The sequence below is a fragment of the Agelaius phoeniceus genome, chromosome 12 (genome assembly GCF_051311805.1).
Source record: "Agelaius phoeniceus isolate bAgePho1 chromosome 12, bAgePho1.hap1, whole genome shotgun sequence".
NCBI lineage: Eukaryota > Metazoa > Chordata > Aves > Passeriformes > Icteridae > Agelaius > Agelaius phoeniceus.
In genome coordinates this window covers 9,057,641-9,072,547 of record NC_135276.1, presented here as the reverse complement: position 1 = coordinate 9,072,547, position 14,907 = coordinate 9,057,641, and positions in this window count along the sequence as shown.

Here is a 14,907-nt window from a genome sequence, read left to right as displayed (position 1 = left end):
CTTCACTCAGGTCAGTGATAAGTCCATTTTGGACTTTTACAGGGAGAAATTCCTGCTAATTTTTTTATAAGAGATATAATATATATAGATCTGCTTTCTTAAAAATTAAGAACATCCATGGAAATCAGGAATCATAGGTCTGTAAACACAAGATGCAGCCAGATTTTCTACTATCTCCTGGCTGGTTACATTTTAATTAGAAAATAAAAAGAGCTATTAATTCGTCTGATCTGTAGAAATTCAAGCTTCTGTGCAGAGGACTACAGTCGAAAGCTGAAAATGGGCACTGCTCTTATTCTTTCATGTTTTATTTTCAAACTCATTTTCACATTTATTGAAATTCTTCAATGCAGCTGTGGAGCTTCCTATGACTTTTTTAACTCCAACTGAAGAACCATAAGCATATCCCATACTTTAGCCAAATGAAGCCTGTCAAACTAGAGGTCAAATTCATCCCAGCTATCTCAACAAGTAAAATAATTCCTAAATATCAATTTCAAGATCTTGCAGATAGAAAGATAAACAAAACAGACCTTCACATGTCATGAAAGTACAGAAGAAGGATTACAAGAATCTGTGAAGTCCAGAACCCTTTAAACAGTGCTGTTTGCTATAAGGCATGACAGCATCAGAGAATGTTGAGAGAGTGATTCTGCTGGTCACTCTTCAAACATTCTGGGCTATAGAAGACCAAAACAGATTTTTCTGTGCTTAATTTAGTGCTCAGTGTTAAGCAAATAGCAGTTCAACTGAACCTTCAAACTTCCTTTTTTAATTTCCTTTTTTAGAAATGGAAAAAATTTGTTTGAAAGAGGAAAATATTAAATTATTTGTAGCAGGATTTTTTAAGAAATACCTGCCTTCCTTGCACCTCTTATTCTGCTAGGCAACATTAGCACCATGTTTCTATCCCTATTTTAATTCTGTATGCTGGACTTAGGCCTGATCTTAAGGAATTACAGGTCAGATAACATTGCCACTCAGAAATTGCTACTTCTAAGTACAATTTAATAAAATTTAAAGACAGAAAACTAATTAATCCCAGGTTGAAAATGTCAGCCAAAAATGAAAGAAGGTAAAGGAAGAAATATTGGAGTGATTATTTAAAAATTCAAAGTTGAATCTCCAGAGAGATGATGAAAGTCAGAAGGACAGCATAATTTCACATCCTAAATAATGTTTTCAAATAAAACAATTATCATGTAGGCATATATTGAGAAGACCCCAGCTCTCCACTGGCTAAGAAAGTTACTGAGTAGCAACCAGGTAAGATGCTTTGGAAGACTAAAGTAATTGTGAAAATGATCACAAGTAGAGCAAAATTCACCAGCATAATTTTTGTCTAATTTTAGCCCTCGCTAAACTTCATTTTCTCCAACCTTGTATGCCAGCTAACTGGGGGGGTTGAGGCTTGTATATTAACTAAGGATTAACTCGTTTTTCCTCAGTTACTTGGGTAATTTTGACCCTTATTTTACTTTTTTTTCCTTTAAATAAGGTCTTGGCATTAAAACAAATACATTAGAGGAGTTGAAAAGAGACAAAAGTCTTCTCATAATATTCAGGTCAAGGTCCTTTTATGGAGCTTGCTGATTATATAACTCCATGTATTTTCATATTCTAGGACTACAGTGGGCAAAAAGGCTCAAGCCCATAATATCCTATACTTTCTGCCAATCAGTAATATGACCCTGAGAATATGATTCAAAGTCCACAGAAATCAACAGCAGTTTTACTCCACTTGTAACATTTGTCTTGATGCTCTTCAGTTATTCATCTAATACAAGTGAATCAAAGAACACAAGACAAACTTTGCAATTTTTATTTAGAAAAGTTCTGCCTGTACCCTTTTGCTATTTTCAAGCCACCTACCACCATGTTCACCAAACCTGAAGCTGAAGAATCTCATCTACAGCTGATTATTTCATTTTGAAAAAAGAGCTGACTGTTCCAAAAAGTCTTGCAGAGGTACATGGAGACTGTCAACTCTTCAAACAGAACTGAGACAAGAATAAACCTAGACATTTTAAATATCATTATTATAAATGTGCACTATATTCAGTTGCTAATTGGATTAGAGTTTCACTGACTACATTTAAACTACAATCCTGACTATGCAGTTAACCTAGATATGAGGAGGTTACCTAAAGTAAATCCATAAATTACTGTGCTTCTAATGATATATTCAGAGGTCTCTGCACAACACTCAGTAATAAAAAAAAATTCTCTTATGGAAAATAGCTGCTGAACAATGACATCCACTGATACTGTAGCCTTCTATACCTCTTATTAGAAACCCCCTATTCTCTCCCACATTCATACCCCTGTAGTATCCTGTGGAGCATCTCCAGTGCATCTAAGAAAGGGTAAAGGCTTTGGGTTAATAATTCATGATGAATAGTCTACATTTTCATGCAGTGTGTATCCAGGTGATACTATGCTTAATATAAATTCAAAATGTCAGCTTTAAAAAAAAGGAAAGAAAGAAAAAAGAAAGTCTTTGCTTTTGTTTTAGATGTGAACCCTGAAATAATTTATTCATAATAAACTGTCAGCTATCTTGACAACTAAAAATTAAGTGCACTGTACTCCTTGGAAATTCCCAGAAATGTTTTTTTTGTTACAAAAGAGAATAGAGAGAAAAGACAACACATTGAAACCCACGGCCAGACTCCACATGCTCTGAAACTTCATTCAGTGCCACTGCTTAGGATCTGTAGAGCCCTTAAGTCATAACAACCTATCAGAAAAAAAATCACCTGAAGTGATCTCAGCATACCTAAAAGTGTTCAACTGTCGTTTTGAAGCAGTAATTCAAGTATTTAAACTCAGGAAAAAAAGTCTTGATGGAAAATACAAGGGGAAAAAGCATGTTAGTGGAAGAGAAAGTGCCTTAATTGAGTAGTTAGGACTATTTGATAGGATTATAAAAAGGCAAAACTGTCAGAATGCAATTCTTCTACTGGCCATTGGCCAAAGCAGTGCAAATTTCAGAGGGAAGAATAAACCTCCACAATTATACAGCATCTCCCACACAAGATAATTTTGAAGCAATTCTCAGCATTTCACTTTCATTTGAGCGAGAGCAAATTTTCACTCACTTTGTAGTTTCCCACTGAATTTCTTCATCATTTAATTCTTTGTCTATAAAAGAGAATATGCCCCAATGAAAAGCCACTGAGAGAAGCTGCACCAACACATATGTCTAGTGTGGACAAGCAAGTATTCTAATTGCACCAGAATTTGTTCTTTTTTTGAATCATTTCACTCTTGCAAAGTGCCTGTAGCAGAATCTGTATCAATTCAGGTACGCCAATGACTCAGCTGCAGCTGAAGCAAATGTCCACCCCAGAAAAGCTCTGGAATGATTAGAGGTAACAGGTCAGCAGCAGCTCCCTGCTGTGAAACTTTAATTCATCTTCAGCTACCAAAGTGCTTCTCTTCTCTACATGAGCCAAAACTTTCTCTCTCCCCAAACTTTAACCCTCGATTTTTAAAGGCTAACCATTCTTCTGACCTAAAAACCCTGCTGTAAGTAAGGAGAAACTCACCAGGAAAGGAAGATAGAATGAAGATCCCAATACTGTTGAGCACTGTTGGGTTTATTTTCAAAAAGAAAAATTTTCATTCCTTGATGTGAACATTGAAGAGCTGTCAGAACTACCATCCATCCAGTGGGAAGAGATTTCTACTAAGTAAAATGGAGAGTCTCATGATAGACCTTCATACCTGCTGCCTCTGACAAGTAAGAAGCTTTTTTTTTTCCCCATGCTGGTAGCAAACATCTCTAAATATTCTGTCATTACAACTTCTATATGAAACGGCACAGAGGAACACACAAGAAAAATTAGGTTGTATATTCAGAGCTCAGAGCTACATTTCACTTGACCTTAGCTTTTAAGTGGCTACTGATAGATTGTTCATTTGTTGCTTTATATTCTATATATATTATATATAAAGATAGTATATATATTCACTGTATATTATATATTACATATATATATTATATAATATGTGCTATGTATTGATATATAGTATATTTAAAATGTATTTCTACTATATATATATGTATGTATTATATATATGTCTCTCCTGCACAGTAGCCATTATGTGTCATGCAGTTTGCTCATTGCTGCCTCAACTATTTTTACTTGATCAAATGAAAATATATTTGAATTAAGAAAGCTGCTTTGAACTAAGTTTTTTATGGTACATACCATTTGTTACAATCCATTCTGAGAAAGAACGGGAAAGATGGAAGTCCAACAATGCAAATGTAGGACTAACACCTTCAGATCAGGATTTCTCTTTCCATTCCCTTCCTTTCTAATACCAGTATCACTTTCTCAATCAGCTTGGCAAAGATACACAGACAGCAGAGAAGCACAACAATGTTAGAATCACTTTTGTTAGGTCCACAGGGACAATTTCAAGCAGATGAAATCATAGAATCATAGTATTTTAGTTTAGAAAAGACCTCTAAGACCAATGAGTCAAACCATTAATCCAGCTCTGCTGAGTCTGTAACTAAGCCATGTCCCCAAGTGCCACATCTTTTAGATACCTCTGGGGACAGACTCCACCAGAGTCTGGTGGGCAGCTTGTTCCAGTGTCTGACAACCCTTTCAGTGAAGAAATCTTTCCTAATATCCAGCCTAAACCTCTCCTGGAATAAGTTGAGGCTGATTCCTCTTGCCTCATCAGCAAGAGGCTGACCCCTACCTGGAGAAGAGGCTGACCCCTACCTGGCTCCACTCTCCTGTAAGGGAGCTGTGGGAAGTGAGAAGGTCCCTGCCTGAGCCTCCTCTTCTCCATGCTGAGCCCCCTGGCTTCCTCAACCACTCCTCTTGTGACTGACCCTTCAGACCCTTCACCAGCTTTGTTGCCCTTCTCTGGACCTGCTCCGTCACCTCAGTGTCCTTCCTTTAGTGAGGGGCCCAAAAGTGAACACAGGATTTGAGTTGTGGCCTCACCAGGAGCCGATACAGAGGAAGAATCACTGCCCTGGTCCTGGTGAGCACCCTATTGCTGATACAGGCCAGGTACCCTTGGCCTTCTTCATCCCCTGAGCACACCTGGCTCAGGTTCAGCTGTTGTCAACCAGCACCTCCAGGTCCTCTCCTGCCAGGCACTTTCCAGCCACTCTGCCCAAGCCTGGATCCCTGGAGTTGGGGTTGTTGTGGTCCAAGTGCAAGACCCAGCATTTGGCCTTATTGAACCTCAGACCACTGGCCTTGGCCCATTGATCCAGCCTGTCCCACTGCAGAGCCTTCCTACCCTCCAGCAGACCAACACTGCTGCCCAGCGTGGTGTCACCTGCAAGGACACTGATGGTGCACTTGAGCCCCTTGTCCAGATCATTGATACAGATATCAAACAGGACTGGTCCCAACACTGCAGTCAGTTTTTTACCCACCAAACAGGGCTCCTATTCAAGCCATGAGCAGCCAGTTTCTCCAGGACAATGCTGTGGGAAATTTTGTCAAATGCTTTGCTTAAGCCCAGGTAGACAAGACCCCCAGCCTTACCCTCATCTGCTAAGTGGGGCACCTTGTCACAGAAGGAGATTGAATTACTCAAGCAGGAACTGCCTTTCATAAACCCAGGGTGACTGGGCATAATCCCCTGGTGTCCTGCATGGGCCAGGTGATGGCACTCAGGGTGATCTGCTCACAGCAGTCAGAGGAAATATCTGTCTTGGGAAGAGTCCTGGGATTTTATCCCATATTGTTTTATCATAACTGCACATTAAATATTAATAACTGCAAAAAGGACAGAGAAAAAGGCCTCTTGACTTATCCTGAGGGTGGCTGCAAACCGGGAACGATGACATTTTACAGTATATATCTCTTAACTGTACCACTTACAGGGGCAGGCTAATGCATTTAAGTGACATGCAGTATCCTCACATTTTTTATCCCTCACTGGAGATTTTCAGCTTCCAGATTGGAGTTTCCAAACACAACAGTTCTGATAACAACATTAGATATTCCAAATTTGGGGGGGGATAGCTGGTGCACAGAAAGAGATCCTTTTTAACAGCTGATCAACCTCCAAGTGACAGTTTATTATCACTAGCTGAAAAACACTTTTGCCACAAATGGAAGTTACCACCCCTTGATGTTCTAACCCTGTGAGGAGGATTACCAATCTTAGAATCTGGTATTTATTGCAAATATGTGATATGGTTTGTTACAGTATGAACATCTTAGTGCAATACATTTTATTGGTTCACCAACAAGGAGCAACCCTTCAGCTCTCACACAGCTTCTGTGTTCTCAAATACAACAGCCCACTATTAAAAAATAAATTGCCTTTTTTAATGTCATATGTGTGACATTTGAAAAAACAAAAAGCACTTCCTTTCTTCTTTCCTTCCTCTGTGTCACTTGAATAATTTCTTCCTCCTCAATTCACATTTAAACATGTTCTACTCAACACAGCTGCAGTGTGTGAAACTAGCATAAATGATGGTGTCTTCAATTCTTACTATTACATGTTCATTATCTAAAACACTTAAAACTTAAGGGAAATTACAAAGAATATCTGTGAAAGTCATGCTGCAGGAAGATTTTCAAAATTACTCTTCTAAGATTGTAAGGAGTGTAATTACTCTGACAATCCATCACTGTCTATTGTGTGTCATGAGATGCAGCTGTTACTGCTGGATTTGCAATATTCTGCACATCTCTTACCTGTAACAAGCCAGCAGGAGCTGAGCTCATCCACTGAGTGCTCTTCGATTGTGAGCAAGCTCAGCCAGAAGACAACTGATATCAAAGAAACTGGAGAAAATTCAAATACCTGCACAAACTACAGACACTAACAGTCTCTTCAGTTGTCAAACATTTAAATTTAGGAGCAGGATTGAAACTACCTTCAAACTAACCCTTGGTGCTGTGAAGACCAAATAAAGTGATCATGGGCAGTCCTGCCATGGAAAAGATGCAATTACACACATATTTTCTATATAAGCTTTCATGGAAAGAGTGCATAAATCGTTTGAGCTTCTTCATCTACGTGGTTTAACTTCCTTTTTTCATTCAAATTATTAATTCCAGACTGGAAAACCTATTTTAGAATCCTACCAAACAGCAGTACTCTTCCAAAATAGGATGACTTTTATTTTTATTCAAGTTTTTCTGCCCTTTAAAACTTTAAAACTTGCACACATTCTATATATACTCAAAAATATTTTTATATTATTACTGCTATGATAAACACAGGTCCTAATATGAAAATATAAAGCCTAAGATGTGGGAGAAATTCAGTGTTCTGGTCTTACCATGAGCCTGAATCATTCTACCTGAATAATCCTAAACCAAATCACTTATGAAATCAGCATCTACCTCACACCTCACCCAAAATATTTGATGGGTCACCACCTTCTCCACATGGACAAAAAGAGGAAATACCCACAGTACACAATTAAAAACTTTTTTTTTCTTGAAGAGCATGGAGAGTAGTAAATTTGCTATAAATTTGTTCTTCACTTGCAAACCAAAAGGCAGCTCAAACATTCAATGCAAATTAAAGAGCAGTGTTTCTCAAAGAAAGAAAAAAGTTAAAAATATTTCTCTTAAAATTAAGAAAAATTATAAATGACATATACATTATAAGTCAAGGCAAAGGCTACAGAAACAATTTATTTATATGCTGCTAGTTGTTTAATCATCTTTAAATTGCCTTTGAAAATTAAATTTTAAATGTTTTCCTTATCTCAGTTATTTTGCAAGTAAATATTATACATATGACTAGCTTGCTTGCTTTGTTTCCACATTTCATAAAGTTTCTATGCATTTAGACATTCCAGGATTTATGTTTACTGGTTTGAAATCTGTGTGAGGGAGCAAAGATTCTATGAATTACAAAAATCAACTAATAAATCAACCAAACAAAAAATGTTTGCACTGTTTAAAAAATATAATCAGAGGCTAAAGAATTGAGCTCAGACAATAAGTAAATTAGATTTATAACTTGCATGTAAAGATCACTGATATCTAAAGCTTACTTGTCTCAATTTATTTTAAGCAGAAGTGAGGGCAGTGGCACTCACAAAGAGTCTAAAAATAATAAATTACATCTTATTGCACAAAGTCAAAGGTTAAACTTATTATTGCTCACCACAGGCCAACCTTAACCCCAGGATTAATGCCATAAACAAAACGAAAATTCAGTTTGCACACATAATGCACGAGGTTAATGTCTCTGAAGAATTACAAAAGGGAAATGATGCCCCCTACTGCTCCCAGAAAATGTTTCTGGACAAATACAATGTTTTGGTTCAAAGGGAATTATCATGTAAAACCAATGAACATGTATTTTCAAACTAACTAGTACTCATTAGCATGACATATGCCAAGGACAATTTATTTCTTCTTTGGACTTTAATTAAAATATATGAAGGGCCTTTCCTTGTAGAGGAAACTCGCCGGAGCACAAGCAGCTAGAGAGGATCTATAATCTAAGTTTCTCAGGAGTTTCACATTTTGGAGAAGAAAGTATGAAGATTCAATTCAATTTTTTTGTCTTCATGCACTTCTGATTACTTCAAACTTCAAATAACTTTTATGTAGCAGTGATATTTTGCAAACAGCAAAGTTGATAGGATGGTGTTTGATGTCTGGTAGCAATTTGACACAATTCATTAAAAACTAACAAAGCCCATGCCATGCCTTGGGGTTGTGGAAGACCACAGCTCAATTCCTAACCCAGTTTTATGGTTCTGATATCACAGCCACTGTTGGAATGGATTTCTTGGTGGGCAGGTAAAGTTACAAGGTTATTGTTTGAAATACTTTTCAGGGAAAGAGAGCTCAAGTACTGAAGAGCTTTTACAGGTGTCTCATTTGTTCTGCTTTTAAGCCACAGTAGACCCAATGGCATCAATACTGTTAAGTCTTGATTTCCACCAGTGTAAGTGAAAAATAACCCCCAATTCTTAAAGATATTGGACACACTGAACTTCTCTATTTCAGAGTAAACTACATAAATATTATTGGGTACATTGTTGCCTTTGATCTGACCTTCAGCACCCTTGTGACTATTCCCAAACATATCTAATCTTAAAACTGTTATCACTTACCTTTGTTCAAGGCTTGCACAGTGAAATGGCTGCAGTTCACCAGTTCTTACACCACAAAAATAACCAAAATTAAATCAGTGAGCCAAGTTAATGAGCTGACATGAACAGGCATGCTTTTCTTATTACTAAGGCCTATTTTATCACAAATCTTACCATGGTTAATGTTATTTAGACAGTACTACTGTGACCTTGCATGGGTCATTTTCAGCTCAAAGCACAATGAAACACTGATACAAGAGGAACAATTTTACCTGATTCTTATGAGGATGCCTCTGCAGTAGAGCGTGAGAAATGAAAAAATTTTGTCATCCATTGCCAGAGCACACAAAATTGAAATTGCAGCACCTGTATATTGGGAAACATTTGGTTAGAACCATTTCTGCTCATTTATAGTAACTTTACAACTCAATCAATAAGAGGAAAAAATGTTCATGATGGTTTACTGTTTCAAAATGAACTGGACCCAAGGTAGGCTTAGTGATGAGGTTTAGCAAAATATAAATTCTATTCAAACTTGTAAGATTGTATGTCATAAACATATGTATCATGTTTTCCCAAGAGTATATTTTCAAATGAGTTCAGAAATCAGGTTCCATCCCAGATTTTTCTTTTTGCTATTGATGGTTTCTAGCAGGAAGTTTGGCCCTCATAGCACTGCCTCAGTAACACTGGTTCAGGTTTGCAGCATGGCTATGCTCTTCTAACAAAAAAATTAATAATAATATAAATCTCCATGGATTAACTGGACTTAGAAGTTGATTTAAATCAATATATAATGTTCTAGGGTCAAAAGAGATGATTTTAAACCAGTCAAGAATAGGCATTGTCCAGGGAGGTAATTCAAATAATTGCATCTTATTTCCAAGGCAAAATCGCATTTAACTGTGCTAAAATACAGCTCAAATGCCACTGGGGATAGTCCTGACTTTTACTTATTTCTACATGCATGATGGAAGTGTGTTGTTTAAGGATTTAATAGTCTGGAGAAGGCTGCAAACTGACAGAACAGCAGGATGAAAAAGTGGATAACATGAATGACAGAGGTACGAAAAACTTTTTCAGTCATATAAAGCAAATTACCTCCAACTTATTTTTCCTAGATATTGATGGAGGACTCTCCAATAAAATACTAATACTTATAGTGGAATAAGCTGAAATGGGATGGTATCATTCTGAAAACATTTTACTGTTTTTCTACCACTGTGAAAGCAAGCACATAAATGGAGGCATCCCATTTCTCTAAATATGCTTTCTAAATGTTAAAGGGTTGAAGCAATTTCCAGAGGTCTCTGTCTAGAAAAAGCCTTCCACTGATATTTAACTGAACTGCCTTTGCTCTGAGACATGCAATAAAATCCACTGGAATCAAATGTAAATGCATCATTGTGATTTATGTAAAGAAAATCAGCTTAATTTGCTTTTTTCACCACTATTATACAAGCCTAGCATGCCCAGTTATTGTAACTAAAATTTTATAGACATTTTTAGAAATATTCTGATTTACATCATCAAGCCTTATTCTCTCAAGAAGCCTGTGAGTCCAATTTTTGACTGTTTTCATATGCCCCTCAAGAGAGGATCAATTGCAGTGTAAATATATCAGAAACATCTTCACACACTAAGACAGTGTATAAATCACTGTACAGAAAGTCTGGCTCAGCTTACTCTCCATACACAAAAGTTGAAAAATCTTGGATTATTCAGAGGGAACTCTCATCTGTAATTGAAGAAAAAATATTGTTCTATAGAAGAAAATATAAACCAAGTATTACCATACTGTTTCAGACATTAAAATAGTACTGAAATTTAGGATTATGGAAACCATTACTGAAGTGAATCAACATTTAGTCTGCTTAGCAGTCAAAGTGAAGTCAGCAGGACCATACATTCAGGTGAATATTCACTTATCTTGCCTTAACCTTATAACAGTTAGATTTTGTGCAAGTTATCTGCAAACTGACATAACTCAGACATAGATGTCTCTATACCTCATCCTGCTTTGCACAAATAGAAAAACAAAAAGCACATCACCCACAGTAAGGCTTACTACAGACTGCATCTTTTAAAAGCATTAAAAAGCCATTGTAAGCACATCTTCACAGCTCATTGCATCCCTTGTACCTTTCAATTACTGGTGCAACTTCCCACCACTCTGAAACTGAGCTGAACCTCCCAGAACACACAGGACTCAGCTGTAAGGCCCTATTCTGTTAGCAGTCAGCCACCCAACAGGTACAGCACATGCAGGCACATTGCTCAGCAATTAACCATACCTAGTGCTTTACAGAAAAAAAAAGGAAATTAAATTCCAGTAGTAGCAAAATGTTTATGAAAATTTAAAAAAACCCCACACACTTGGCTGCAAGAGTCATAAAACTTTAATGATGCTCAAGAGTCCCACTTTTGATAACCTATAAAAATTATTTGAAAGAGCTTTATGAAATCCCTAGATTTTAGCAAGATTAGCAAGAATGCTGCTTTAATTTTTTGTAGTTTGCAGAAACTTTGACAAAGTACTCTATTTTAGACTACCTTAGAGTGGCACTTGAGCATGGCTCACTTTCTGCATTGCTCAGAGCCAGCTGCATGGTGCTGACACCCCTTCAGACACCAGCTGGCATTTCTGCAAGTTATTCTGCAGTGTTCAGTTCCCTCTCACAATAAAGATTGTACTCTTAGGTTATCATTTGTTCTGTCAGTCATCCAAGTGAAGCTGCAATGTTTACTGTGTGCCACAGCAGTCACACAGTGTGGAACCTTTAAAATTACTGGTAATAATATAGCTAAATATTTACATTAGAAAAAAGCCACACAAAACTGTCTCCTGGAACATTTCCCAGGCTAAATAACAGCCTTTGCCAATACACCTGCAGCTTTTTGTAACTAATTAAGAAACTTGAGCCAACACACCCAAAAAGCCTCAAAAAACCCCAAATGCAGAGTCCAGTACTTGAAAAAAAAAATACTAACCACTCTCAATAATTGATGCATGTGTAATTGCAGTACTTTTGTCTTTTCTTCCTTTTATGAAGACTTAATTAATTACTACAGATTGTTTTGAAAGGAAATTGGAATTAAGAGAAGTAATTAATTCTAAAATTGAGGGATCAAATAAGTTTCAGTTATAGGAACTACTAATTACAGAACCTACACCTTGGATAATTTTCAAAAAGTTTGCCTCTTGATACAAAACTTGATGATCTAAAGGCTCATTAAGGTGGCAGCATTGCAGCAAATTCTCCAAAAGGGAAACCTTCTTCATCACCTTCTTAGTCACCAGGGCTTCAAGCACACATAAATGTCAGTCACACCATAACTATAACTGGGGACTTGAACAAGATGTAAAAGTTTGTCTCTATAAAGCATCTTAAATAATTCCATTTCAAACCATTTTTGGCTTTTTTCTCTGTAGTTCTGTAAACAACAAAAACAATTAAAAAATTTAGTTAAAAAATATACCATTTCCTAATGAGAATTTGGGGTTGCCTTAAGTTTTAGGACTATATTACACACAGAACTTGAGGGCTCTAGTCACATTATTTCTATATATTTCCTTCTGAAAGACATAGAATTTATTTGAGGTATCACTCTTGGAATATGCTACTATTTGTGCAAATTAAAGTTTTTGCTACTCATATTAATGCAGGATACTTCCTATACCCTAGTATATTAAGTCCACATCCTGCAATCAAATATTTAAATTTATGCATGCAAATAACCCCACTGAAGACCATAATACTGAGGATCAGAGCACCATCTGTAAAGTGCATTCATAGACTCCTTAGCTCATTTACCCAGCACGGGTCTGAAAAACAGTTTGGAAATTTGTTTTCCTCATTGTTTCAACCAGTACAGCTCCTGTTTCAAGCATGCAGCCCAAACCCAAACTACTCAGGAAGGCCAAGTTTCATAAAATCACTCACACAACAAATTTTCAATTGCAGAAATTCTAATAAAGAGCAAGCAGTTGCACCAGGCAGCTGAAGCAAGCTATTGTGAAACATCAAAAAAACCCCACACCTATTTACACATCACCATTACAGTATTTCCCCAACAGTAATGCAAATTAATAAACTTGGCATCAACTCACATTGAGGAAAATCTCTAATATATCCTGCAGGTGTGCCAAGCAGAAAAGCAAGAGCAGGCATTGGGTGTGTCAAATTCCTTCAACTGCTACCAGCAAAATATTGCACTTTTCCATCTCTAAAATCAACTTACAAGATACAACCAAAGATCCAGGAAAGTGAAACTTCCCCTACAACTAAACAGAGCCTGTCACTTTGGATATTTTACTGCAAAATAAATTCCTCCCATAGGAGGAAAACCAAATCATTCTTTCTCAACAAATCCACTTTGTAAGCAGCCTATTGTAAGATGTCAGAGAATTTCCAGTGTTCTCATCCTAGATCACATTTAGGGTTTTACACCTGCATTTGTGCTTATGGCAAGAGGCTTGAAATTTCTCCTAAGTATGAGGAAGATTAAGTAGAGGCTGCAGTTCCAAAACAAAAATAAGGTAAAAATATGATAATTTTTCTAGTCCACATCACAACAATGCAGGGAGAAAGTTCCAACTTGTTTTAATAGTTGTCCTGTGTATATAATCATTAGTAAACCTTTTCCATAGCATCTTTTTTTCCACCTCAAAAGGGTTTAATTTGTCTTGAATGTCACAATGTCTGGTGGTACCTGATCTCAGCAGGCTGGGCCACAGAACCACAACTGCTCACACTCACAGTGACCTCCCTGAGAGCAGCCTCGGAGCTCTGTAATGCATTTGAATACAGATTTATCAGGAATATATCTAGAATTATACTCATACAATCAATTCAGCAGTGAATCTGTGTTTTATAACATACAGCATGGAAAAACAGGCAAGAAAGTACCCAAAGCACCAAGCATTATCCACATCATTGACAAGTCAGTAAGCCTTCTTTTATATGAGAGATTCCAAAAGACTGTGTTGATGAGATAGAAATAAATTTTCTTTCCGCTTCTGAATGATATTTTGCGTCCCAAAATGCTAGCAATTTCATTTTTATTATGAAGTTCCTTGGTTAAAATATCGCTTGTAAGTAATAATAGCTAAAAGAAACGTCGGCTGCAGTGTCTGCGTTTCAACAGTGGATGGCACCAATCACCTCAGAAATTGCCTCCCTAAATGGTAGATTGCACTCTTATGCGTGAACCTTGTAGCATAATTCTACGGGAAAGCAAAATGCAAATGTCTAAACAACAAAAACAGGAAAAAAAATATTGTCTTCAGGAAAGTGCTTCAGGGAAGCATGTTTCTTAAATATGACACTCTCTGTCAAAACCCTGTTCTGTGCAGAATGAGTGTGTGCAAATTCAGCCTGTGTACACAGATTTTTTTTTTTCAGTTTACCACTGTCACAGACAAATATTTTATTTGGCTCAAAGAATGACTTCAAATTCAGTTTGGAAAGTGTATATAGCAATACTCGGACAAAAGCTTTTAGTGAGATTTTCCTATGGGCTAAGAACTGCAAACTGTCATTTGCTTAAAAAATTCTAATAGGGATACAAGTGGCTTTATAAAAATATTTCGTATTTCTGTATTAAGCCTTTCATAGTTTAACATACAAGTACATTAAAGCAATATATGTACATTTAAATGCACAAGAATAAAGTATTTCTTTAATGCACAGCTGCTGAAGTCTAAGTTCGTAGCGATGCTAAAGAGATGGCCAAAACAAGCAGGAATTAAATAGTTCCAAGGGGAACTTGGAAGACACTAACCTGTGTTTGGGATGGTATGAAAGGAGACATTTACTGCTTTGTACAACAGCTGGTCCGCA